The sequence below is a fragment of the Artibeus jamaicensis genome, unplaced genomic scaffold, assembly GCF_021234435.1.
Source record: "Artibeus jamaicensis isolate MK-2021 breed Jamaican fruit bat unplaced genomic scaffold, CSHL_Jam_final scaffold_537, whole genome shotgun sequence".
Classification (NCBI taxonomy): domain Eukaryota; kingdom Metazoa; phylum Chordata; class Mammalia; order Chiroptera; family Phyllostomidae; genus Artibeus; species Artibeus jamaicensis.
This window is the reverse complement of record NW_026522047.1, coordinates 8,201,823-8,229,721: the sequence shown is the minus strand read 5'-3', so window position 1 is coordinate 8,229,721 and position 27,899 is coordinate 8,201,823. Positions and strand designations below refer to the sequence as shown.

General features: G+C 44.4%; 1 long non-coding RNA gene across 2 annotated transcripts; it reads left to right on the top strand.

Moving 5' to 3' along the window:
* The first annotated feature begins 1,230 nt into the window (after positions 1-1,230).
* LOC128626395 (uncharacterized) lies at positions 1,231-27,855 on the top strand. Of its 2 annotated transcripts, none has more exons than XR_008390338.1 (4): positions 1,231-1,329; positions 3,825-3,913; positions 21,368-21,490; positions 27,318-27,855. It is a non-coding gene; the product is annotated as an uncharacterized LOC128626395 (long non-coding RNA). The 2 variants fall into 2 exon arrangements; XR_008390337.1 differs by having other exon boundaries at positions 1,231-1,505.
* Positions 27,856-27,899: the final 44 nt, after the last annotated feature.

Below are 27,899 nucleotides of genomic sequence, written 5' to 3'. Positions count from 1 at the left end.
GTGCTGTGACTGTTTTTAACTTTCATCTCTGATTCTATCGAATGTGACAAATCACAGTGCTTTATGAATTAAAGAAAGTCACTAACCTTTCCATGTGTCACGTTCCTTATGTGTAAAATGAATGAGCTGAAATAGCTCTAAAACCCGAAGACAACTGTACCCAGAATAAAGTTTACTGAATAAAGAAAAGATCAGACTTCTTTTGTGTGTTTCCTGACGATGCAGCTAAGCCCTGTGCGGGTCCGCACTGGGCCACCCAAGGGTGTGCCTCTGTGGTTAGTGCATTGTTTTGAGCTAAGGGCAATTTGAGCTTCAGGCTCAAAACTTCTGCTGGTTCTTTGCACTACCTAGAAGCACTGGAATTTAGGCCTTGCCCATAACGAGGTTACCAGCCAAATCTCTTTTTGACCCACCCATGTGGAGGGCAACATTGTATTTACTAAACACCTGCTCTTCTTACCCTCTGCAACGAGCCTTTGAAGCCCCCAGGTGCATGACCTCCCCTAGCACAATGCCTCGTGCGCCTCAGCCCCCCTTTCTATCTCCAAACCTCTGCTGCACTGGGGTCTCTGAACCTGGTGCACAGGCAGGGTTCCCATACACACGAATGTATTAAGTGTGGTCATTTTCCCTTGCTAATCTGTCTCATGTCTATCTGATTATTAGACTAGCCGGAAGAACTTGAGGGTGGAGGAAACTATGTTCCTCCCACACGGGCCTCTAAGTTAGAAGTTTTGCGAAAATAGACTTATAGCCGAATATTTTAAAAAGCTTTCTAACTATGAGAATTCACAAGCACAACAAGCTGTCTCATCCAGTACTGAGTGCTGGGGCTGTTGTGGAAGATCCATGAGATGTTCACACGGATTTACCTGCTGGTGCCTCTCCGCTGGGCAGACTGGGCACTGAGCCCCTCACGGTCTGAGTCAACTCAGGCGTGTCTTGTCTTGTCTCCCTGAGCCAGTGCCAAAGGACTAACTCTGCATTTCTAAAGGTTTTCTTTCTTTTTTCTGATTTTGTGTTTGTTTTTGTTTCTGTCCTCGGCCAAGTCTGCTAGTCTGTTTGTTTTGATTAATTTAGGGTTAAGCACAGTTATGGCCTGGAGCAGGTCACGTTGGCTTGTGAGAACCAACCGTTAACACATGCGTCTTTCGCCTGTTCCGCATTTATGGCCTTGTGTTGGGAGACTGGAAACAGCGTCTGGGGGTGAATTTAGACCTCAGACGTGGGCAAATGCTACACACAGGGCTTGTTTAGGGGAGAGCTGGTGTCCAAGCTGACAACTGTGCTCAGTACAAGGTTTCTTTTCGCACCTGGATCCAGGCACTGGTGAGTCTGGGTCTCGTTTCCAACCACCAGCCCAGTCTCAGCCGTGTTATCTGGGGAGCACCCTCATAAACGTGTGGTGGGGGCCGTGTCTTCTAGAACCAGACTCAGGACTGCAAGGTGGAGCTCCTTCTCCTGGGTCTGCGTGACCCTGATACACACGTGGCTGACTGTTCTGGGTAATTGAGTTTTGTAGTCTGGCTATTTGATGGTGGATAATTGGGATCTATTTTCTATGGGGAAGGGGAGATAACAGCTAATCTAGTTTGTGAGTCTTTTAGTTGGTCTGTTTGTCTACTTGTGAGCTCAAATTAATTAAGGAAATATTTAATGACCACTAGAAAGGAAAAGAGCCTTTTGAGAACAGTGGTGGTGAGTTTCTGGTTTCTCTGTTTACTCCTGACCTGTAGCTGAGGTCACAGAGCTGAAGCCAGGCAGTTCTCTGTAATTGAGGAAAGCTTTCATCTTTCACTGTGCGTGAAACGTTTTTTACCTCTGGAGGGTGTTAACAAATTAAGTTAAAAGGTCTTTCAAATGAAAGAAACTCTCTTCCAATTGACGTATTGAGTAAGTCAATCACTTATACTTATACTAGGCTTACATAAATCTAGTAGTCCCAGAATTCCTAGAAAAAAAGAAATCAAATTTTAATACTCTAAATGTTCTAGACTTTTAACAAAAAATTCAGAAAGTGCAAACTCATAAGTGTTTTATATGATCATCAAAATATGCACGCATAATATGTAGCATATAATAATTTAAATTCACACAAGGTGAATCTTTGTATAAATCAGGCTTGTTTATAACTTTAACTTCAGAAAAATATCTTTTTTCCCTTAGTTTAGTAGTAAGTATAATATATTTGTATATTTTATATCTTAGAGGATCTAGGTTTGTTTTCTGAATTTCCTCAACTTCTTATACTATTTTATTAATAAATAAGTTAACATTACTACTTAAAACCATTAAGGATTATGAAAATTATAAAATTATATGTCAAACCAAATTAAATTATAACATTGACAATCTTTCTAATATTGGCAATGATTGTGTTCTATATTATGTTAGCTGAAATATAATTTCTAATATCCTTAACTTTAAAATATTGGACTAATATAAAATCAAGTTAATAGATAATATGAGGATACCTCATATTAGATAATCTTTAAGACAGAATGCTAAAGCATTGATTATTAAAAATATATAAATCTTTGTTTCTTTGTTTCAAAACGAGTGGATACTGGAAATTGTAGAAGTTTTACTGAAAGTCAATCGTATTTGTCATGGTTGTCTGAAAAGAAGTAATAAAATTTGTTAACATTTTGGCAAAGTTCCTCCAGTTTTGATGGGCTTGTTCAAAGATAATTTTTTGAAAAAAAGAATTTGGAGTCCTTTATTGCCAGATATTGAACTAATTCAAAACTAGAATTTGGCTCTCTACTAAAATGATAAACTGCTGTTCGAGCTCTGAACAAGGAGTAATAGTAGTTAGTATTTACCTTTCGTATGATCCATGCGTGTTGCAGTGATATACACATAATTATCAGAGTAATTTTCTGTACTTTGTGTTGAGTTTATCACATCTGTGATTGTTTTCTTAAGAACAGAGAACAAAGTCTCCTCATAGCTGAAACAATTAAGATTTCTTACGATAATTTTACCTACCTCTACATCTATTTAAAAATATTATGTTGTTGTTTTAATGAATAGGCAACTAAACTTTTTTCTCAAGCACTCACGATCCTGGTTTAATCATGAACCACATCTATGCTATTAAAACTGTTGCTTTTGTCTTCCTAAATGCTGACCCTCAATTCAGAACAAATAAAATGCTCCAATTGTCTACCCCTAAAACCACCTTGGAGACTCCCAAAGAATCTCTGAAAAAATCACAAAGATTTGTCCTTTCACCTTATTTTTTTAAAAAAGGGAATGTTAGAAATAATTAGATTGTTGAGTGGTGCACTGTTTAATAAGCTCAATACTATCGTGAGAGTAGCATGGGAAGTCCAATGGGAAGGGGTGCTCAGCCTTCCCTAAGATAAGTGTGTGGAGGTAAAATGTTATCAATATGAGTATTGCAAAGACTGTGCATTCATAGGGTGGCCCTCAAGGTTTGGTACGGGCCTTGCTGTCCGTACTGTGTTCCTAGCCTCAGGACAAAGAGCGATCAAACCCTCAGGAAACACACACACAGTGGGCCACTTTGCCCTCCCCCGTTCCGACACTGAGGGTTACTGCAGTCAATTAGCCGCAGTCCTAGAGGCCCTTTCTGCTTTGCTCTCGTGCTTGCCTGAGGGCACTGCTGTAAGTTAGAGGGGGACTGGGTCTTCATCAGAAAGCCTTAGAGCTTCCAGGAAAACACCGCATCGGGCCCTCCTTACTTCTGATGCTTCAAAGAGTGGACTCGGAGCAGAAGCTGACGGCCCGAGATGGTTCAGCTTTACCAGGATCTCAAGTCGGGATTTACAGAACTGATTTTTTTTTTTGTCCGGAAGCTGATAACTTTTTGAACTCTGATTGTTGACCCAAGACCCAGTGGAACAAGAAGTAATTGTACATGATCAAAGGAACAGCAGAAAGAAAGGTAATAATTGTGGTCATTTGTTTGGAAGATTGTTGACATTTTTAATACTCTTTTCTGATGGGTGTATTACTAATGTTTTAGGTGGCAAATGGTTGTGTTTGTTAAAAGGAATTCTTGTCTCTTAGAGGTACCTGCTGAAACACGTTTGTACAAACCGAGACAATGCCTGGGACTGGCTTCAAACCCCCTGGTGGGAGTGGGAGAGTGAAGGGAGGAGATGAGGTGCGTTTGCTCTGTGTTCATCGTTAAGCAGGGGCTGGGTACACGGGGTTTCATCGTGATGGTCTCTCTACTTCTTTATTGTCTGATACTTTTCCACAGTAAATACTGTCTAAATAATTCCATTATCACAGATTCTTTTTCTTAAGCTCTTCAAAATCATTATTTAGATGCTTACATCTTATTTCAAAATATCCACAGATGACTATTATTCCTCTTTATTGTTGAATGTACCTTTTCATGCATGAACTTTTCACTGTGTTTTGAACTGTCCCCAGAAGGGGACTTGGTGGGTCAAGAGGCATGAAATTCTAAGGCTCTTAATCATGGAAGCACGTAATTTCCCAAACGTCTTTACCGACATAAATACCCACCAAGGACATCCTCACTGACTTTGGGTATTTTACTCTGTTTTAAAATTTAACAGTTTGGTGAGGGGGATACATCTCATTGTACTTCCCCTTGAGAATTATTTCCAGTAGGCTGTTCCTCTGATGCTCCTTGAAATTTCAGTCTTATTCCCACTTCTGTTTGGATGGTCATCCTAATGGCAGGAACTTTGATGTTCAGCTACTGGTAAGCATGACCCCTTGCCTCTGAGCCAAGGGAGATCCCCGGAAGCCCTCACACCGCGACCCTGAAAACTTCTGGCTCCTAGTGCGAACAGCAGACCCAGAAGCCCGGGAAGCAACAGGTATCGACTGGCCCAGCTGAAGCTCGGAGCCAGCAGGGTAGAATGCTGCTCTGGTGGAGCCTGCAGCCGGGAAGAGATTCCAGGGTTACCTCGGGAGACCTCAGGGGGTGGGTCTTCCATGTCATTCATGGATTCTGCCACCTAAACTGGGAGGGAGAGAGTAGGCTTTCTGTACAAAGAAACTGCCCACTGAAAATACTTTTATCTAAAGCTGGACATAGCAAATGGTGGTGCAACTTAATGAATATAAAGTATGCTGCGAAAAAGCCTATAGTTTGCCTGATTGTAGGAAGATATTGCAGGCAACAGGGGGTAAGGAATCAACTTCCTGCAGCTTGTTTGGAAGTGTCAGGGGTAAACCACCTGCCGACAGGGATGAGACAATTCCTTTTCTTAAGTCAAACTTGGTTGGACATAATACTAAATTTTTCTTCATTACTCTACTACTGAATCTTCCAAGACGACAGCTCGAAGCAGATAACTTAGGGAAAATGGGAAGTAAAGCAGGAGAGTCTTACAAACTAACAGAGCCCCTTTTCGACGTCATTACCATTTTAAGGAGCGTATCGAAGAAATCACCTCTCCAGGTTGCTTGACAAGTAAGTTTTTACTTATGAATCTGTCAGGAAAAAAGTGTGAACAACTTTAAAATGGGCAAAAGGTTAGTGGGTGTCTTTTCAGAAGAAAGCTAGGTGTTGGCTAGGAGACCTTGGGGGTTTGTCTAATTTTACTGGGGTCTGTGCCTTTCACTGCCTGCGACTGGGCTACTTTACGACTCTGTCACTATCACAAAACTGGCAGTGACACACAGGATTCTTGCCCACAGAGATGCAAATGTTTGTCACCTTGTAGAGGTGTCGTTGGTTTTCCCATGTAGTAAAGAAGATTCCAACCATGACATTTTATTGGCCTAATAAGTTTTGCATCTATTGGCAATTTCATTGTCTCATTCCTGACTGCCTGTTCTTCAGATTTTTTTCCCCTTTAATCTGGATGTTAACATCTCACTGGTTTCCTCACTATGAAAGAGTTCTGTGAAATTTCTGGCACTTCACCTGTCTGGGTTACTCAGCCGCTGGAGCTTCTACTCGTAAACCAAAAAGCTTCAGGTTCAACTAGGTTTGATTCCTGGTTGGGGCACATTTGGGAGGCCACTGACTGATATTTCTCTCCCACATCGATGTTTCTCTCTCTCGAAAATCAATAAAAAGATATCTGCTGATGAGGAGTAAGAAAATATATCTGGCACTTTCCCATTTCATATTTGTATGAGCGTCTTGATTTTTATTTTGAAAAAATTATCCTTTAACAATTTAAACCGCAATTTAATATGTATTAATTCTTTCCAGCAGTCATTAATCATGTTTTTTTCCCCCAGAAGACACAATTTTTTTTCTGGCATTTGTAAGAGACGAGTTCGCGGGGCTGAATCAAATCCCCTCTAACCCCGGAGTGGGCGGGTCTCTGCCTCGCTGCTCTGCCAGACAGTAAAGTGGTGTCTGGGCTGAGCCTGACCCTGCAAAGCTTCTAAGGACAGGAGTCCAGACACTGCCTGCCCACTGAAGTTTTTACAAGTACTCAACGCACCGGGGAAAAGTGGAAAGAAAAGACGGGATGGAGGAGAGTGCCATGGGACAGTGATGAGCTTTTGAGGGGGCTCTGGGGAAGCAGGGTTTTACCCCTGGCAGGGTCTTGTAGCTGGGCAGGGGCCCACCGACGAGTCCACCGGGGCTGAAGGGAGGCGAAGTCACCTCCAAATGTCTTCAACTCACGTTTAGAGTGGACTTCAGGAAAACCAGATCAGGAAGGACGGCACGGTTCTTAAGTTGCCCTTACATACCTGCACGAAAGGTGTGCAGAAGAGCCTGGTCCGAAGGCGAGTGGCAGCACCGTGCTGCCGGCAGGCCGGCCTGGGGATGGCTTTGGCGGCCCGGACGTGAACCTCCTCAAGTTCCCCTGCTGGTGTGCGGTGTGGGTGGGTGACACACTCACACGCCCCAAAAGTACAGTGGTGTGTGTTGCAGAGCACGCACACAAGCACACGTACTGAATTTCCGAAGGACACAAACAGAACTTCAGGAGCAGTAGAATCTAAACTCATTTTGCCCTGCCTGGGTGGGCCAGTTGCTTAGATGGTCACCCTGGTGGGCTGAGGGTGAGGGTTTGATCCCTGATCCCTGGTCCGGACACACCCAAGAATCAACCAATGAACGCATAAATAAGTAGAACAACACATCAATGTTTTTTTCACTCTCTCCCTTCCTCTCTAGAGCTCTCTAAAAGTCAATAAATTTAAAAAATAATAAAACTCATAAAAACCAACAAAGATTTTTTTTTAAAAAACATTTTTTTCCCAGTACTAATTGGTAGTTATGGGGTAAGTCACAGGAATGTAAAGTACAGCACGGGGAATATAGTCAATAATATTATAATTACTATGTACGGTGCCAAGTGGGTACTGGAAATATCGGGGGGAACACTTTGTAAAGTATATGATTGTGTAACCATTATGCTGTATACCTGGAACTAATATATAATAATACTGAAAGTAAAGTGTAATTGGAAAATTAAAATATATAAATAAATAATTTTCAAAAAACCACTTTTCTCATTCGCAACAAAATCTCAGAGCTGCTTTTTCCCAGGAAGGGAAGAGCTCTCGTTTGACACCCTGTTGCAGAGCGAAGCCGGCTCCCTTTGTTTGTCCTCGGACAAGGATCCGGAGGTACTTGCATAAGAAATGGGCCTCACTGCAGAGCAATCTCCCTCTCAGTGGACCTCCTCGGGTTCACAAAGACCCGGAAAGAGCATTAGTGTTTATGGCTTTCTCCTCTTTACTATTAAGCCCAGGCCCTCACATCTTTCCGGTGTGGAGATTAGAGAGATGCAGAAAGACGTGCAGGTTTAATCTCCTCTCCGAGCAAACCCCTGAGAACTGGGGGTGGGAGAACTGTGGGAAGTGCAGTGCGGGGAGACAGTTTCTTTCATTCACAAAAATCTAATGACTCCCACACGTCGTTAGAGCTGGAAGGGCCGTAGGGTCACTGTGGACCAACCCCTTCAGCTGACACTGAGAATGGCGTTTGGGGAGAGACACAGGGAGCATTGCTACAGTCCCCACACTGGGTGTCTGCAATATGCGTATGTGAGTGAGTCTCCTCCCCGAAACTTGGCTAATAGCAAAAATCTTAATATTATAGTATATTTTTACTTCTAATATTCTTTTTATTTTTACCACTAACTTAACTGTTTCAGCCCCAACCTTTAAAAAAAAGTTCTGTGTGCACTTCAATATTTACGATGGCCGTTCGTTTCAATTCTCTGCAGTGTGCTTGTCGGGGAGACCCTCCAGGCACACTCCCTGGGGTGGCTCATTCAGGGAGCAGCACCCCACCCAGGCCAGGCAGGCAGGGGAGCCTTGTCTAGAGAATTTAAAAACTAACAGAACCAACTAAGGGTTGGTCTGCTTTTATTATCACCGTCCTCTGCACTAAACAATGTCAGTGATAACATTGTCCTCCCTGAAAAAAGGCTTATGTTGGCTTAAATTCTAAACAATCGCTGCAGTTACTGTTAGTTTTAATCTATAAGGAAGCTTCCAATGAGCACATTTTGTCATTTTTTTAAAAAATACACATTGTAGTCCGTCTAGAAATAAATTCAGAGAACTACCCACGACTCAATTAACCTTCGATACACGTGGGCTCAGCCTCACACACTTGTTTCACGGTAATTTCTCCATCCCCTGCGGTACTTCATATGTCTGCATTCAACAGCTCGCTGTGTGATACACAAGGACAGCGCAGTGACTTTAAAGACGAAGAAACAACTTCGGTTACCTCAATGCCTCCATTTTATGGGAACACTTATTTTTCTCTATGCAGGTCTTTTGTTGAATGAAAATTTTAGTTCGTATGTGAGAGATTTGAATGCTATCTCTAACATCGTCATTTATTCTTCTCTTAAATTGTTTTAAACTAAAAAATAAATCCAGGAACTGAAATATTACATTAGTGATATAATTTAGTTGTCACCCAAATAAATATCTCTGGCTGAAGTTGTGGTTTTATTAAAACCTACCCACTAGTTACTGGAAATATGTTACATTAAATATTACTGGACTACAACCAGCTGATGCACATCCACACTGATAGGTAGAAAAAAACTGTCAAAACAGCCAAAGGCTCTGCTCTGATATTTCCAGAAGACAGCAAAAGTGGTGTTAACACCTTATTCATTTTCACCAAGGACTAGACACTCATTCTATGCCAATCAAACTATGCCAATATCTACGACAATGTAGCTATTCTCTCTACAGTATTTGCCAAAAAGAAAAACTTAAAAAATGTTTTACCAAGTATAAATAAATTTTATGATGAATTTTTCTGAAGATATTTTAGTAGAAATATGTGACTGTGAAGACACTTGAATGCCATTAGAATTGACCCCAAAGAATCTAAGATGTGAAAATTACTGCAATTTCTGGAATTTACTGCAAAATGAGATTTTTATGAGTCTCTGCTAAACTCAATATTATGTTTAAGACTTTTCCCTATTCATATACCTGTTACTTCATGAGAAATTAAAATAAATCAAAAGCGTTCTTTGATTAATTATGAATGAAGATAGATCGCAAAATCTGTTAAAATGCTTGTTAAAACTTAAGTGTGCAACAAAGATCAATTTTCATTAAATCACTGGCACGCTGGTGACTTCTGCAGTAAAAACCGCCACGGGGAGCCAGAGCTGCAGAGCAGCGAAACGGTGGAGGCCAAGAGGAATTTTTTAAGACCTCCTGGAAGACGACACTTTAGAGACACGGCGGCTCATCTAAGGAGGAATTTGAGAGAAATGGGTTTTCTGCAGAGTGCTGAGGAGTCGGATCAGAAAGATCCGATTTACTGTTTTATTAATGTTATCCTGCCTCTATCTTTATCCCAGGTGGTGTGTCCAGGTGCAAAGTTGATGACATTGATAGAGGTTCCTTCTTTTTCTGAGACCCAGAGAGAAGGGCCTGCTGGAAGGCAGAAGGCTTTCCCCAACTTAGTCTCTCTCTTCCTTACTTCCCACCAACACGAAGGTTTTTTGCGGGGGGGGGGGGGGAAGCGTGCGTGCATCCGATAGGTCAGTCCAGTCCAAAAGGCACAGACCCTGCAAAATGCTGGTGAGTCCCCTCTTTCCAAAGAGGGTGAAATTTCTTAAGTCTGACGCCAATCTCTCACATGATATCCATCACGTTTTTTTCCCCAGTATCTTTGCAAACATTTTCACATCTTGTGGTTCTATGGGTACAACTCCCATAAACTCCTCATACCCTGTGGCCCAGTCTTAGCAAGGAAACTAGTCCAGTTTCCAAAAATAATTGAACATCACTTAATATTTTCTTGTAAATTTTTGTTTTTAGAAAAATGACTCTGGAGTTTGGATTTTTTTTTTAAATCTTCGCCTAAGGATATATTTATCAATGAGAGAGAGAGAGAGATGGTGTGGCAGAGAAACATTGATCAGCTGCGTCCTACAAGCGTCCCTAGAGGGGATCAAACTCGTAACTTTTCGGTGTGTGGGATGGTGCTTCAACTGACAGAGCCACTGAGCCAGGGCTGGACTCTGGATCCTTATTAATAACGCTCAGTAAATGTTTTAAAAATGTATTTCCATAATTCTTTCTCCATTTCTCATGTATGTAGATGCTACTCCCCAAATCTTTCACATCCTCTTTCTGCAAAGTGTCCCGACTTCTTTCCCAATCCAGGTCATGCTCACTTCAGTCTCATCCCCCTCCTCTGTCCTCTCCCAGAGACACTCCCTGCTGGGCAGCTATAAGCTCTGCCTGCCCGGTCCAGCCGCCCTAGTGGTGTCTTTGTCCAAAACCCCAATCTGCACAACATCGTGAGACTGTACAGGAATTCTGCTTTTACAGACAAAAGGGAAGAAGAGATGTGACATCGGTATCTGTTCAGCAGCTTTCCCAAAGATTTCTCTGTGGGGTATAACCCTGTCTGTAACCAAGCAGCTGATTCAAATTCTGGTGTGGCTGAAGAGAGAATCTCTTGGTATGCAAAGACAAGAGAAGCCAAATCTGGTGGCGATTTACATATAGCAGCTGAAGACTACCAGCAAGGGAGATTTTTATTTCTCCGTTTTTGGTGGGCTGTAACTTGTTCTCATTAATATTTTTGAATATAGGGGAGGAAGAATGAAGAATGATGAGAAGGCCAGTTTCCTCACTGACTTGAACGCCATCCTCAGCGATGGCTGGTGGCCTGGTGAATGCCCAGACTTTGGGGCTAGATATTTACACTCAGCTTAGAATCCCCACCCAGTTGCTTTCTCGTGGGTGTAACTTGTAACAAGACAGTTACCATCAGAAAAGGAAAAGGAAGCAGTGTTTTTTGTAAATGGAGATAATAGCTGCTTTGCAAGATCATTCTGAGGGCTAAATAAAACAGTTTTTGTAAAATGTTTAGTGTAACACTTGCCATGTAACAGATTCCAGTGGAGGAATCTACAATAATTAGGGCTTTTACAAACAATACTGGAGTTGGCAAGCCTCCACTTACACCTCTGTTTCTGGAGTTCTAAAGTGAGCCTTAGTACTGTGACGTGCTAGTTTTCCTTAAAAATAAACCTAGGATACAGTCTACACTCGGCAAACACCAGTGACATGCAAAAATCTGAGTCACAAAACCTTTTGTATCTCAATAACTGATGGCAATCACCAAGAACTCGAATAATTCTTGCAGGTAACCAGCCACACGTGACCTCCCCTTTACCTATAACGTGTATGTTCCCACCAGCAACCCTCCCAGTCTCCTCTTCGTGACCGCGAAGGAGAGCTGGGGGACCTCGGAGGAGGCTCAGAATAGTCTGCCTTGACTTTGGCAACATGGGTATTGTTTCTTCAGCGAACTCAGCATGCTGGAGATCATTTTAACAGCATAGTGTTATCCTGTGGTTTCAGTAGAAAAAGCCCCTAAATAAAAATAGCACCTTCTTCCTCAGCACATCTGGTCCCTTAATGAAAATAAGACTTTAGCGTAGACCAAGCCAGTCCAGTCATCAATGAGGAGTAAGCTCAAATCTCCTGTGCTTCACACAGCCAGATTCACTAACGAGGGCCTTCCGGCCACCGTCCATGGAGAAGATGGTGCGGTGAGAGGCCCAAGCCGTACAGGGTGACTCCTGTCCAATGCGCGGGACTTAAACAGCAGTTTCCCAGAACGAACACTCAGGGAATGTGGTCAACAAGAGGGGTCACAGTTGTGCTACAAGAATGTGTACGACAATATGAACAAACCAACAAGGAGGGAAAAAAGAATCTGTTAACACTAAAATTTTTTTATCCAATCCAATAAAAAGAAAGAGAGGAATAAACTAATATAATTCAAGCCATGTGGCAACCTCATAGGTTGCTTCTTCTTGGAGAATGGCATTTCATTTATTCTTATCAGCCTGAATTCTATCACACTGTGGTCTGTCTTTGAATCGAGACACTTCTGTGTGCGTTATTGATATGAAAGTAAAACAGAAAAGAAGTAGTTTTATTTTATATTTTTGAGGAAAGATATAAGTACACTTTAAAAAATTATTCTGGGTCATGGCTGGGTAGCTTAGTTGGAGCATCATCTTAATACGCCAGGGTTGTGCGTTCAGTCCCCAGTCAGAACACATGCAAGAATGAACCAATAAATGCACAAATAAATGGAAGAAAAAAATCAATGTTAAAAAAATTATTCAGGAAAACATAGTTTCAGAAACTATTCTTGGCCACCAGTGTCCTCTCATATTATCTTCAGAGTCTGCTCCACATTAAGCCTGATGATTTGATGAATTATGCTTATCAGAGCTCCCTGAGAAAGAGTAATGCTGGCCCTGGCTGGTGTGGCTCAGTGGACTGAGTGCCGGCCTGTGAACTGAAAGGTCCCCAGTCTGATTCCCAGTCAGGGCACATGCCTGGGTCGTGGGCTGGGTTCCCATTTGGGCGTGTGCGAGAGGCAACCGAATCTGGCACAGGAAGTAACTGGATATATGTCCCTGCTATGATGACCAGAAATTTCACCTTCATCGAGTGAAGTCTATGCATAGAATTGAAGAAATGCTACGAAAAGTTTAGTTTGGGCACATTTACCAGTGTGGACAAAAGAGAACAACAATTTTATTTTATAATCCACTTCCCCAGAATCTAGATCTTTCTTAAGGGAAGAATGTTTCTTTTTTGCAAACCCTAAGATGCCTTTAGCAGAAGCTCCTTGAAAGTCGTTTGAAAGGCTGTCAGATGCCTCTTCTTTATTACATCAAACAGAGATCTCGCTTCCTCGGGGGTGCTGGGGACTGTCTGCAAGTGCTCCCCTGCAGGGCCTGTCTCCGAGTCTGATCGGCCCCTATTATCTGCTATTAGAAAGCAATGCTGGAAGTGCTCACCTCTGTCAATGAGGAGAGGCGACAGCCTTGCACACAGTAGGCATTCAGCAAATGTCAGTTAGCCCCATGCCTGCTCCCTCCACCAGCACCCCCTCCCTGTTCTCTGAAGGAAAATCTAGAATGCAACGACCTAGAGACTGTAAGGGCATCATACAGCTCCCAGCACCATTTCTTGGTTCGTAGCCAAAAGTGGATTTCAGAGGCACTAAAGATGAAATATTTGGGTAGAAATATTCAGTGGGCCATCTGAAAAATAGGGCCAAATTTAAAAATAAATTAGGAACTAGGGGCATAAATTGTGAAATCATTTACCTAGAGGTTTGTGATGAAGCTGTGGAAGTAAAGGCATTCACTGAGAAAACGTAAGAAAGAGAAGGTGGATAAGGAGAGAAGCCCACACTTAATCACGGAGGGAGTCACAGAGCTCCAAAGGGAAACAGGAAGCATGGTCAACGAACCAGGAAGAACATGAATGGTTACCTGCAATAGAACCTATAAGAACTGGCTTTAAAAAAAGGAGGTTGACTGTGAAAATGACAAAACGTGGCAGGAGGACAGGGACTGGGAAGATGTCATTGATGATTGGGATGGAGCTAGTTATGCTCATTGCTAAGCAGTCGCCCCAGGAACTGTCTGGCAAGAATTAAAAAGTGAATCCAGGAGAAAGACGTGCAGGGGATGAGGAGAGCCTGTCACCGGAGAGATGTGGTGGCAGCAGGAAGAAGGGCACTCGCTCCGAAGACCAAAGGGGCGGTAGAGCCGGAGCCACCGGGAGGCGCAGGAGTGGAGCCATGACCCAGTACAATGGTCGCAGACCGCAAAATGAGCTCAGGAGGACCCCCCCCCCCCGTCCATGTACATACGCCCCTCCACGCTGTCACTGAGCCCCTCCCATCAAGAAATGGAGTCTATTTCTCCCTCGAATCGGACTGGGCCATGTGACTTGCTTTGGCCTCTGGGACATCAGGAAACATGACACAAGTGGCGGCTTCAAAGGCACTGGTGTAGTTCACTTCCTCCTGACCACCAGCGAGCAAGGCTGGGCTCATCTGGGGGAGGGTGAGAGACAGCACGAAGGGGGGCCTCCGCTGTCACCGCTGAGCCCACACGTGTGAGCGGGTCCAGCCCCACAGAGCCTGCTGAGCCACAGGATGGTGAGAGACTAGAAATGTTTGCTGTGGTAAAAGCCTCTATACTTTCGGATGGTTTGTTACACAGCAACAGCTACTTGATACAGCGAGATTCCTTCCTTTTGCATTAATTGTCTGGACTAACTAAGTTCTGAAGTAATAGTATCAGGCAAGAGTGTTGGGTGATGTCACCCTAAAAAACAAGGAACAACAACACACAAATACCGAGTATACAGTTCTGTCTGTCTGGTGATCAGGCCCTCAAATCATAAGCATGTAGGACACAGCTGTGAATTCGGGTAAGCACCCATGTAAAAGACACCCAAACGTCCAGGGCCGGGTGATTTATTCATGGCAGAAGCAAAGGCCAGTTCTAAGCCTCTACATTGTAACCTGCTGATAGAGAATTCTGAATAAATATGGCAACAGTTTTGAAAAGATTGGTGATTTGAGCTCCACAACAGCTGTCAGTTCACACAAGGTTAGGGTACAGATGTTATATCACGGGTGCAATTGGTTAAAGCAGAAGGGCGGGGAACCAGTACGGTGTGGGGCCTGGGGTGGAAGCAGAAGCCACCACAGTGGTCAAAGGCAGGAGGACAGGCACCACCTCTGGGTCCGCAGAGAGGGCAGGGGACCTTCTGCCCTCACAACCCCCGAGACATCTCATCTCACTGCTCAGCGGCGTAGCTGATGTTCACAGCAAGGACTCGGGGCTGTTGCACGATGTTCAGTATAACTTTTAATGAACCCAAGAAGAATGGAATCTGTTTTATTACAATTTCCATAAAAATAGCTGAAGTTTTATAGAGCTTGGTACGTAAAGGGTCTAAACTTCAGTTCACTAGCAAACTCACTTCTTTGTGGCACCTCATTTCTGTCGATACAGACTGGTGAGGTATTAATTTATGCATATTCATTTGGCATTATAATGAGCCCTAAGACTATAGCGTGACGACTACTTCCAGAGACAGAAAGGAAGCTGTGTCCAGCAAATGGAACGGTACTTTGTTCAAATAGGAAACAGACCTCAATGGCACCTCTTCATGATTGCTGTTAGCATTTGTCAGCATTCTGTGGCCTCCACTGTTTTTAGCTCACATTTCCCTCAGTCCAGATACTGTCATTACCACTCTGCCCCTTTGCTCAGCAAGGACGGGTGTGGACTTTGGTGTTTGTTCAGCAATTTCAGGTTTAAGATCAGCCTCCACAGAGAATCCCTCGTTAACAGGCACACATCCCGAACTCCCGGTCCTCCTCCACCTTCACTGCTGTTTCCGGAATGGGGCACAGTCACTGTCACTGCAGTTCTCATCACTGAGGACATTCATTTAGGGCCAACACACCGGTCTCCGTGTAGAACCCAGTTAGAGGTTCCTCAGCCCTTTGTCCCGCCTTGTCTGTTACCTCATCCATCTGGTCTAATTCTTGAGCCAAATTCTCACACCCTAACCCAAGGCACCATCGCCTTGTTCTCTACTCTGGAGGCCATGGCACTAAGCTCTAAGTTGATGGGATGTGATACAATATTAAGACCATGCATAACAATTTTTTTCCAACCATTTTTATGAACTTCCAGTTTCTTACCAAGTAAAGCAGTGAGGGAAAGGCTCTTTACTGTGAATGGGCGTGTATTTGAGATCATGTCTCCCAAACTTTCTTTCTCTGTACCAGCCTTTCCACCTGTCATGCACTCTTCCTTCCCTGTAACCCCCGTGCCCGGTAAACCCCCGTCCCAAGAATGGTGGAAAAGCTTGTAAAGAAAGCCACTTCTCTCTCCCAACCTTTGGAAGCTTTCCGTTCTCTGTAATGACTTATAAATGTTCCTTCTGCTCTTGAAATTCCCACCTTCACATTTCTCTCCAAGATGTGAGAATTAAGATTTCAGATGGAATTAAGGTTTCTAGTCAATGGATCCTGAAGTAGAGAGATCTTCCTGGATTACCCGGGCAGGCTCGGCGTGGTCTCTGGGGCCGCACGTGTGGGGGAAACGCAGAGGAGTCAGATCAGAGGGAAGGGATGTAAGAACTCTGCCCGCTGCTGCTGGCTTTGAAGATGGAAGAAAGGGCCATAATCCAAGGAATATGGGCGGTCTCCAGGAGCGGGAAGGTGCAGAGAAGGGACTCTCACCTAGAGGTCTCAGAGAGGAACCAGCCTTGCCTACACCTGCATTTTAGCCCAACAGGACTCATTCCGGACTTCTGCACTTTAGAACCACGAGATAATAGATTCACGTTGTTTTAGCCACTAAATTTGTGCTCATTTTTTACAGCAGTGACACGAAACCTATGCAGGTGGTAGATTTTACGTGATTGAAAATAGCTCGAAAGAAGACTACTGGAAACTAAAAGAGACCGAGAAGGCTTTCAATGGCAATTCTAGGATTTCCCCCCAAATCGCCCAGTGTGAGGGAGGTTGGAGGAGGAAGATTAGCTCATTTATGAAAAACAAAAAGGCTACCTTTTGTTTTTTCACACTCCTGAATACAGAGAGTTAAATCCAGGCCCCTGTTGCACCTTTGCTCTGAGGCTCGGCTTTCTGTGCAAACCAGTCTATTAGGAAGAGTTACACATTACTCTTTTCGGAATGCCGGAGCTGATCTGATTGCTTCTGAAGACAGGGCTTGGTGAGCGGGGGAGGGAGGAGAACGCGGCTGAGCACCTGGGTTCCCCGGAGGCGGCCAGGCTGCTCCTGATGCAAGGGTGTGGCGCCCGCCCCCTGGACGCATTGCTGCCCTTGAGCAGAGCTGTTCTCAGTCCCACTCGGCCCTGCTCCGTAGGCGCTGTCTCAGAGGGGCCATAAACTCCGCATCGTGCGCCGCTGAGTGCAGAGAGTTCATTATGCCCAACAGCGAGACCATTCGCTTGGCGTCGCTCAGGGCTGTCACATGTTCGCCGCTTCTGTCTGCCCGTTTCAGATACCTGTGGTTTCGGCTCTGCAGCTGCAGTCCCAGGTGTCATCACTGGTCTCTGGCCCTCCAAAGTCAAGGCGTTTTGAATCAAAAGTTGTTTTTAATGTTTAAAATAAACTTTCTGTTGCCATCATCATCAATTAGTATTCCTGACTCTCGAAAGGCTTCTTAACAATATGTCGGAAAGAGCACTGAGCGGTGATGAAACACCGGGTTCTACACACGCCCCGCGCCGCGGTAACGACCGCCAGGATTTCTCATTTCCGAGGCACACAGACACCTGGAGGCTTTACAGGCAACCATGCTGGCACCTCGACCGCTCTGGGGCTCCCCCGTGATTTAGCAGCAGTTTCTGTTTAGAATAGGCAGTGGGGGGTAAAGCCGCGGGGGAGGAGGGATGGAGTCTAGCGATTGCCGGTCACCAGGACGCAGGAGGGGCATGGGACTGGGCATCAGACCGAACAGGCTCAGAGTCACTCTGACACCCTGCCCTTCTAAGGTGCTTCCTCACTGTACCTCCATGGCCACCCAAGAAAAAGGTAAGGTGGGAAAAATAGCGCTTGCACCAGGGGGTTAGTTAGTGTGGTGATTAATTCAGATTAAACACTTAGTTTCGGGTAGAAAGTGAAGTCTTGATGAATACCAGTCCTTTTTAGACAGAACCCAAAACTTAAGAAATCAACACTTCTGCCAGACCACAGTTATTTTTCTCATTTGCCTTCCACTTGGACTACACATCAGGATAAATGTTTAGGTCACCTTGACCCCCTGCTCGAGTGAGGTGGGCGTCCAGTTCCTTACACACCTGGAGTCCCAGGAAACAGCTGAGAAGACCGACGCCCGGGTCCCCTAACAGGCCTTCTCCTCTGCTGCCCAATCCCTGCCTTCCCCCATGTGGTTCCAATATCAAAATATTTAGTTCATCTGTCCCAGCGGGTTTGGACTTTCTCTTCGTTTGTGCTTCTTGAAATAATATGCTCCCGAGGCACAGACCGTTCCTTCATCACTAAAAAAGGTCAAGCATTTATTAGTCTGTGTATAAACACGACAACAAAGGAGCCCTTGTGAAAAACGGAATGTTCAGCTTGGACAGAACACAGAGGAGTTCCTCTTGAGTCTGGCAAATTCCCTGGGAGTTCATCCCCTTTAAATATGCCACGTTAATATCACTGTTTCTCTGTGGGCTCTCAGCCTCCATTATAACCCCTGGAACACTTTCGGGGGCATTCTGCATGTACGCAGTCCAAGTGCAACCTCGTTCCCCACTCAGACGTATTAACAGACTCTTCAGACACACTCATCCTAGTGCTAGGGGTGTGCTCTCTTGTGTGTTGCTCCAGCACTTAGAGAGACTCAGAGGAGAATGTGACTTTTCTTTCTCGCCAGCAGCCATTTCATACGCTCGTTATTCCCATCCTTCTGGGCAGCAACCATGGAACTCCAACCTCTGGCTCACTGTCCTCATTCCATGTCCTCTTCAGATGACCCTGACCTGACACGGAGCTCCCCCTCTGTCACCACAGTCTCCATGTCCATCAGAAAGTTTTCTTATCCAAGGAATGAAGGAGCGATGGGCTCCATGTGAGAAGTTTTCTAGCCATTTTCAGGTAAATCTTACCTTGAAGAACGGCGATCAAGTTCCAAGCCCCTTTAAAGCTAACAGAGTTAAAACATCCATCTCTAATTGGAGAGGCCTAATTGCATGTTTCTGCTGAGGCCTGCAGGTATGTGGGCTCATTAAAACCAGTTTGGCCGATCTGCACTCCCGCCTCGGCTAAGGCTGTTTCAGCCTTCCCGCATTCCGTGTGAACGGTGGAGCTGTTGGTTGCCTTCCCTCTCCTACTCCTTCCTTTTCTTCTTTTCCTCCTCCTCCTTCTGCTCTTCTTCCTCCTGCTTCTCCTCTTCCTCTCTCCCCTCTCCAGCTCTCCTTCCCAATTCTCCTTTTCCTCTTTTTCTTTTTAACCAGACCTGCATTTTTGTCCAGAGCTAACTGGAGAAGCAATGAGGCTTGAAAAGGAATCCAGAACTAAATCCTTATTTTCCTGCTATGAATTTCTCTGGTGCTTGGCAGGAAGTCACGTGATAGTACTTTTTCAACTTCACGTCAACTTGTATCATTTTGTAACCGCCTAAGTGAATGTCAGCCCTGAAATTTAGCAGCCTCCCCTTCTCACAGGAAGTATGAGGTACATTTCATTCTAGTAAATGGAACAAACATCTGCTTCCAGGAGCTGGCCCCCCACGTACTTTCCTATTTTCTTCCTCTACTATGCTCACTTCCCCAGTGCACAGGCGAGTGTGCATGCACACGCACATGATGTTATTAGTACATCACATTATTCCTTTTCCTCTGAGCTAGGACCAGTTTCTGAGCTCCAGCTAGGTGAGTAAATGAACAAAATAAACTGTGCAATTACAGCCTGTGCCTGTGCGGAAACTTGCCGTTTTTGGAATACTACCCTTTCCACTATCCCATTTTTATTGAGGAAATTTCTACTCCTCTTTCAGGCTCAGCTTGATGCTGCCTCTTCTTGAAGTCCTCACTCAGTGTCCGTCTGTCCCTCCTCCTCACACTCACAGTGTTTTATTTCTTGCGTACCACGGTCGCTCTATCATTTTTTAAGTGCCTGTATTCCTCCCTCCTTACCATGCAAGTTCCTTCTGGTGGGAAATGTCTCTTTCATCTCTGTACCCCCCAAATCTAGCATAATGGTTACTGTAAGATGAGCTTCGAGATGTTTAACATCTTGGTTTACTGTCTGTGAAGTTCTGGGAGAATTCCAAGTTCAGGCATGGGGAGTAGACAGAGAGTGTCCACCAAAGAAAATACAGCATGTCCAGCAGGAGTTGAAGGTGATATGTATCCAGACATAGATACTGGGTCTGGAGCTGAGGGGAGATCAAAACTAGAGACACAGAAGCCCTGGCCAGATAGCTCAGTTGGTTAGAGTGTTGTCCCGATACACCAAGTTTGAGTTCGATCCCCAGTCAGGGCACATGCAAGAATCAACCAATGAATGCATAAATAAGTGGAAAAACAAATTGATGTCTCTCTCTTTCTCAAAATTAATAAAATAAAACACAAGTAAACAAACTAGGTGTGTAGAGCTGGGAGTTGCCGGTATGGAGGTGAAAATTACAACCATGGGAGTAGGTGAGCACTGAAGCAAGGGCTCTCGAGTCCACACTGGAGAGGGCAGCAGACAGGCCCTGGGGGAGGGCAACGATGGGCAGGGTCCAGCGGTGGGCTGTGGGCAGGAATGGAGCGAGAAACAGGGGGAGAGCAAGAAGGGAGTGAAGTCATGAAAACTAAGGGAGAAGTCAAGTTCAGGAGGATGGGCTGCTGGTTAGGGTTAAAAGCTACAGAACTAGGTAACAGCTGGAGAGAAGTACGAGGGCAACACAAGATTTTCAAAGGAGGGAAATAACTATTTTCTTAGAAAGGTGCTTATTTTTAAGGATAAAACAAATAGTTGGTTACTAAAACCTGACGGGTATAGGTTCTCGTGGCTCCTCAAACCCCGCCAGGGAAGCCGTATTCTGCGCTCACTCTTCTTGCTTCTCCTTATGAAAGGGGTTTTGCAGGAACAGACAGAAACCTTTGCCCACACCCTGTGACGACGTCAGAGTAACTGAGGAACTCCACACCAGACGCTCTGCCTCGCTGATGACCCCCTACCTTGTCGTGGGGCCGCTGGGGAGGGGTCTCCAGGGAAACCCTGAGGTCATGGAGAACATGACCCCTGCCCCCCGGGAAGGCCGTGGAAGGGGGGGCTCACGGAAGTGCCCGGAGGTCAGCCTTCTGAAACGTCAGCCCCGACAACAACAGCATCACAACCCGATTTATATTAATTTGTATTTACCTTATTTATGTTGAAAGAAAGTATGTCTCTTTTTGAAAGAGATTAAACTAATACCGACATAAAAACTGTTACGGTTTTTCTTATTTTATTTTGGGGGAGGAGAAGGTCCCCATCTGTCGGCTCTTCTGATCATGCACCTGTCCGTCCGTCCGTCCGTTCTCTGTCTGTCCACCTGAACCATTTTTTAAATTTTTATTTATTTGTTTTTACATACAGGTGAAAGAGGGGGAGAAACATCAATGTGTGGTTGCCGCTCACATGCCTTCTGCCGGGGACCTGGCCCGCAACCCCAGCCTGTGCCCCAACCAGGAATCGAACCAGCAACCCTTCAGTTTGCAGGTCAGTACTCAATCCACTGAGCCACACCAGCCAGGGCAACTGAACCATTTTTTAAGGTCCTCTTATTTACTGGGCTGTATGCAAGTTCCTACTAAAAATGAGTAAGACCAGGTCCCAGACCTCAACCAAGTCCCATCCTGTATATAGGAATTTGATCTCAAACATAATGAAAATTAGGCCAGGAATCAGGGTATATATCACCTTCCTTTAAAATAAAGCCCAAAGATACACTTTAGGCAGCATCTCTGTACTTCCTGGTATACTAATGCTTCCCGACGCTATTACCCTCACCGGTAAATGTCAAAGGGGAGAGTGATATTTTTGGAGCTGTCTTCTTATCCCTATTACAAAAATAGATTATAAACACATACACGTACATCACAAAAGGAACTAGGCTAATATTTCTAAACAGGGACAAGAGTTAGCATATTTTTATTTTTCATTTATGTATTTTTAGAGAGAGGGGAAGGGAGAGAAACATTGACTGGTTGCCTCTCATATGCATCCTGATTGGGGACCGGGCCCATGACCCAGGCATGTGCCCTGACTGGGAATCAAACCGGCGACCTTTCGCTTTTGCAGGCTGATGCTCAACCAACTGAGCCACACTGGTTGGGGCAGCATGTTTTTAAAGTTCACAGTTACATTCCTATTGTCAGGTATAATCACCTGTTAGTTTCAACTCCTTGTTTTCTGAGAGCTCTCAAAATCTACTGGCATGAGGTAATCTGCTTCAAGTTCACAAGGATGTAAGCATTTCATGGTCAAAGGTCCCTGAAGGAGCCTGTGTGAGTCAATATTTCCATCGAACCATCTTCATAAAGGCATAACCTAAACCAATAGATACTGACCCCTAATAACAACACGAAGCTATAAATGAACTCACGTGTATGAGTGTTTATTTTTAGGTAGTTTTCCCCCTACATGGGACATCAGTCTTAGGCAGCATTTAACCGTGATTTACAGGAGGCATACGCTAAGGGGAAAGACTGTCTATACTAAGGCAAAGGACGAAGGAGTCAGAGCCAGGTGAACTGTCATGCTGCTCCACCACGGCCCCTCTGCTCCTCTCAGAGGTCCATCTGGATCGCTGCTCGGAGCAGTGAAAGATGCAATGCTTTCCATGAGGCTCGCTGGAGAAGGTTGGGGCTTCTCTAACCTTGCAGGGCACACCCTCATAGAACAGCCCCTTCCTTGATCTGTTAGGAGTTGGAATGTCGTATTACGTAACAACTATGCTATATTTAATTCAAAGATTCTGTTGGAGACACTGTCAAAACAGCAGGTACAGGGCTGCAGGAGCCTTTATTATTCATCACAGATTGGCAGCCTGATGTGCAGAGACCAGGGCTGATAGGATATTCAATCCCCAACTTCATCTTTCTATTCCCCTCGAACAGCATGAATCAGTCAGCTCTGCTGCTGTAACAAACAACCCCCCAGATCTCAGAACTACAAAGGCTTTTCCTGTGACCTGGAATGAAGATGACATTGCATTAAAACTGGCCTCAGGTCTTCTTCATTCCAGATCCAGGCCGGAAGAGCAGTGCATTTTTGGACACACAATTCTTACGGCAACAAGAAAAGAACAACAGAGCTGGTGGAAACACACAACGGCTCCGTCGTAGTTACTTTAGGCTGCTACAACAAAAACACCATGGTGCTTTTGTTACAGATGGCTTAAACCACAGGCTTTACTTTGTCCCAGTTCTGGTGGCTGGCAAGTCCAAGATCAAGGAACCTGCAGATTCAGTGTCTGGAGTGGAGCTGTTTTCTGGTTTGCAGACAGCTGTCTCCTCACTCTATCCTCACATGTCTGAGAGAGAGACGCATCATCTCTCTCATGCCACCTCTTACGTAAGGGCACTGATCCCATTCATGAGGGCTCTGCCCCCATGACCTATTTACCTCTCACAGGCCCTACTTCCAAATACCATCACATTGTGGGTTAGGGCTTCAACATGTGAACTTTGGGTGGAATACTGAGTCCATAGCAGGCTTGAATGCAAAGCTTCTGCACAGATGAAGCAGAATTGAGGTTACCCACATACCACCAACCAAAGTACTGACATGCCCAAACCTCACATCAAAGGTGGAGAAATTGCACAGTCCCCCTCAGGAGGCACAGTCATGTAACGTTTTGTCTAGGAATGATAACAGTTGACCACGCCTTGTTCCTTGCTACTGCCCCTACCTGATTCTCCAGCCTATTTCTTTAACTCAAGGAGGGTGCCTGCAGTGTTCCTTGGAAGAAGACCACACAGGAAGTGAGGCTGCAGCAGCTGATGTTTCTACTCTTCCCTGTTTGTTCTGATCAGCCTCTGCGTGCAGAAGGCAGAGTGAGTTGGGAAGGAGATGAGGTGGAAGACAAATGAGAGCATCGAGACCTTTGTCATTAACTGAAGGGGTCACTCAGGTAGTGCCTCTGGGGCAAGAGACGGGGTGACCTTCCGGTGCGTCCTAGAGGTCTGTTCCTGAGAGCATGTAATTAAGCCCACTCCGCCAAGCCATCACCCTCTTCAATGAATATTTACTGAGCACCCACTGAGACACTGGCCCTGGACTCAGAACTATAAACTCTCTTGGGCTGGGAAAGGCTCTGACTCATTTGCACATTAAAAAACACACAGCCAGTGGAAGCCCACCCTTCTGCCTTCCCAGTCACCCTGGGAGAGAACTCAGGCTTCTCCATTCATGTGTGGAAACCCAATTAAACGTCGTAAACAAAGGAAACTTCTTACATTGTAATTTTCCTCCCTCTCCCCTTGCTTTCTTCCCAGTTGGATTTATTGCTCAAGAATTGTCTCCTTTAAGCATCATCCCCTATTACTCAGAGAGATAAAAGCCATAAATGGAAGGGAACTCCCTCAGTTCTCTTTGCCAGTTTTGAGACGAAGCAGCGCCTTCACAAGGGGAGTTGACAGCTGTTGCCTGAGACTGTCTGTCCTATACCAGGGCGGTGCTCATGTTTGGAATGCAAACTGCAGCCCTCCGAGCCTGGGCTGGGGGCTGGGCTCGGCGGCTTGAGCCCAGGGCAGATCTGCCTGGGGCCAGAAAAGAGACTGTGTAGTTTTGAAGAAGATGCATGCTCTTCACGTGGTTGACTTGCAAAGCAAGAACGCTAGGGGTTTTTCTCCTTCTTAGCCTATCACAACAGTTAGAGTAAGTAGTATAACTTAAGACAGGGCAATTCTATCAATTCCATGCAATACTTAGTCCACATAACTGGATGAAACAAGTTAGCATCACATGTAAAAGGCATTTCACTTTTGCACGTATGGTATAATATTAGGAGCAAACAACATATGTCTCCATGCTTATAAACAACGGTGTTGTTTGCAAAACAGACCCTAAATGTAGAACATCTATAACGGGGATAACATATAGGGTTTCCGTTGGTTGAAATGGTGTTAAATACTTCAACCCACATGATTTTTATAAGACATGTTTTCTCCTTCTCTGTGAATACCAAGGAGCATTGTATTTACCTTTCTCCAGACTTGAGTTCTTGGCTCAGTTACTCCTCTGTGACCTTGAGCATCTCAACTAGTCCGAGCTCCTGTTTCTTCACCTGCAAAATGAGGTTGTGGAGCTGGATCAGAGTTTCTCTAGATCTATTCTGGGAAACACAGTTTCTGAGGAAATTAATGGAGACAACATTTTAAAAAGGGAGACCCATGGTCAAATACGTTTAGAAATCATGACACTACACAGAATTAAGCACACTTCCTTCTCAGGGCCTTCGTGTTCCAACAGCACTCATTGCGATTCTGCGAGAGGGGGACAGAGCGTGCATTGTCTCCCTAAGTTTTTTTAACTAGAAAACTTTTTCTTGCAGATCATTTCTCAGAATCAGCCTAAATATAGGCTTTGAAGACCCTTCGACTTGTGATTAAACTGCCTGTTTATTCTGCCGAACTTTCCAGTTTCTCTCCTCTGTCAGGAAAAGAACTACCTGGGCTTCCTGACTCATTTGCACAGTGAACATCTGTGTGTTCTTTATTCTTTCCCCCTGCAATTTACTTAGAAGATTTTCAAACCCACGGAAAGTTGAAAGAATAGTACAATAAGTATATACTCTTCAGTTAGATCCCACAATTGTTAACATTCTGCTCCAGTTTCTCGTCCTCTCTCTCTCCACACACATATACACATACATTTGTACATTTTATGTACTGTATTTCTAATTTTACTGCTGAGCCATTTGAAAATAAATTGCAGATATCATGATACTTTACCCCTAAATACTTCAAGATGTATCTCCTAAGATCTAGAACATTCTCCTACATAACCTTAGAATCATTACTACACAAAGAAGCTTAATATTGATTAATATCATCTAATGTATGCTCCCCATTTAAATTTTTCTAATTTGACCCCAAAGTGTCCTTTATAATTTTTTAAAATCCAGGATCCATTCAAGGTTCACATGTTTTATTTGGTTATGTCTCCTTGCTTCTTTTATCTAGAACCATCTACCTCATTGGTTTGTCTTTTATGAAATTCTCCTTAATAAAATGTTTCATTATATTTTTTCATTACCATTTAACCCCCTTATACACCCCCCCCAGCAATCACCACACCGCTGTCTGTGTCCGTGGGTCCTTCTTCCTTTCTGCTCCGTCCCTCCACCCCAACCTTACCTCCCCACTAGCCGTCATCTCTTCTTCGTCTGTGAGTCTGTCTCTGTTTCGCTTGTTAGTTCAGTTTGTTCATTAGATTCCACGTATGAGTGAGATCATGTGGTATTTGCCTTTCTCTGACTGGTTTGTTTTACCTAGCATAATAACCTCCAGGTCCATCTATGCTGCTGCAAAGGGTACAATCTTCTTTTTTATGGCCAAGTAGAATTCCATTATGTAAATGTCCCATAGTTGTTTTATCCACTCATCTACTGATGGACACTTGGGCTGCTTTCTTACCTTGGAGATTGTAAATAATGCTGCAATGAACAGAGGGTGCTTATACTCTTTTGAATTAGTGTTTGGGGTTCCTTTGGATATACTCCCAGAAGTGGGATTGCTGGGTCAGGTGGCAGATCCATTTTTAACTTTTTGAGGTATCTCCATACTGCTTTCCGCAGTGGCTGCACCAGTCTGCTTTCCCACCAACAGTACACAGGAGCTCCCCTTTCTCCACATCCTCGCCAGCACTTGTTTTTTGATTTGTTTATGATGGTCATTCTGACAGGTGTGAGGTGATATCTCATTGTGGTTTTAATTTTGTAGACTGTCTAAGATTTTAAATTTGGGTGATTGTTTCCTGATAATTAGATTCATTTTAAATGTTTTTGACAATATATCAATAGCTGAAACTGTTGTATATTTCAGTCTGTGCCATATGAGGATGTAATATCATTTTGTTCCATTACTGGTGATGTTTTGAATAATAGCTTGGTTACACTACTACTTGTGACATTCCTCTCTAATAATGTGTCTTTTCCCCTCAGTAATTAATATGTGATCTGGTGGTCAGTACTTGAAGACTTGTGAATAACTTCTTTCCCAACAACCCTTCACCCAGTGGCTTGAGCATTCATCGATGATTCTCCCCTGGACCAAATATTAGACTGGGATTGCAAAAGAGTGATTGTTATCATCCTATCATGTTCTACTTTATCAGCTGCTATTCTCCTATAGAGAAATCTCCCTTTCTCTCTCATTTCTATCTCAATCCCTTTGAAAATCATAGATTCTTCTTTTTATTTGATGTTTGATAATCAATTATTATAATTCATTCTTCTAACATTGATGTGGAGACTACTCTGTGCCTGGTACTAAAGTGAGATTAACCGAATGCTAATCATAGTCCTTACTTTTCCCCACAGTTCTTAAGAAAACCATCCGTGCACCATGGACAACTAATCCAAATCCTTGGACCGGCCGCCCTGCCACAAAGTTTTGTCAAAGGAGAGGGAACTGACGATGGAGATGGCAGTGGAGGGAGAGCTTCAAATTACAACCGTCATTCCCCCTTTGTAAACCTTGGCCAGGTGACTGTGGTTCCAACAACCATGAAATGGCCATCGGGATCAATCATCACACTGAGAAGAAAACAGTCACCACCTCTGGGGAGCTCTGCTGGACCGGCCCTGAAGGCAGGCAGTCCCAGCACCGAGGACCTGGGCCCAAGGCACAGGCTCAGGACCCATGTAAAGGCGGGTCATAACTTCTGTTCCCAGTCATTTAATGATGACCTGAGTCAGTGGGGACACTGGGGTAACTATGTCCATGTCTTTAGCATATGACAGGTTATTAAGCAAATAGTCAGGTACCGAAGACCCCAGGAAATGCAGGAGCCCCAGGGCACTTCCCTAGGCAAACACAGGCCACAGGCCCCACACGGGCAGCACCCTCACCTCTCCAGCAGGATCTGAACCAAATACTTAGTCACTGAATGAATCTGAAAA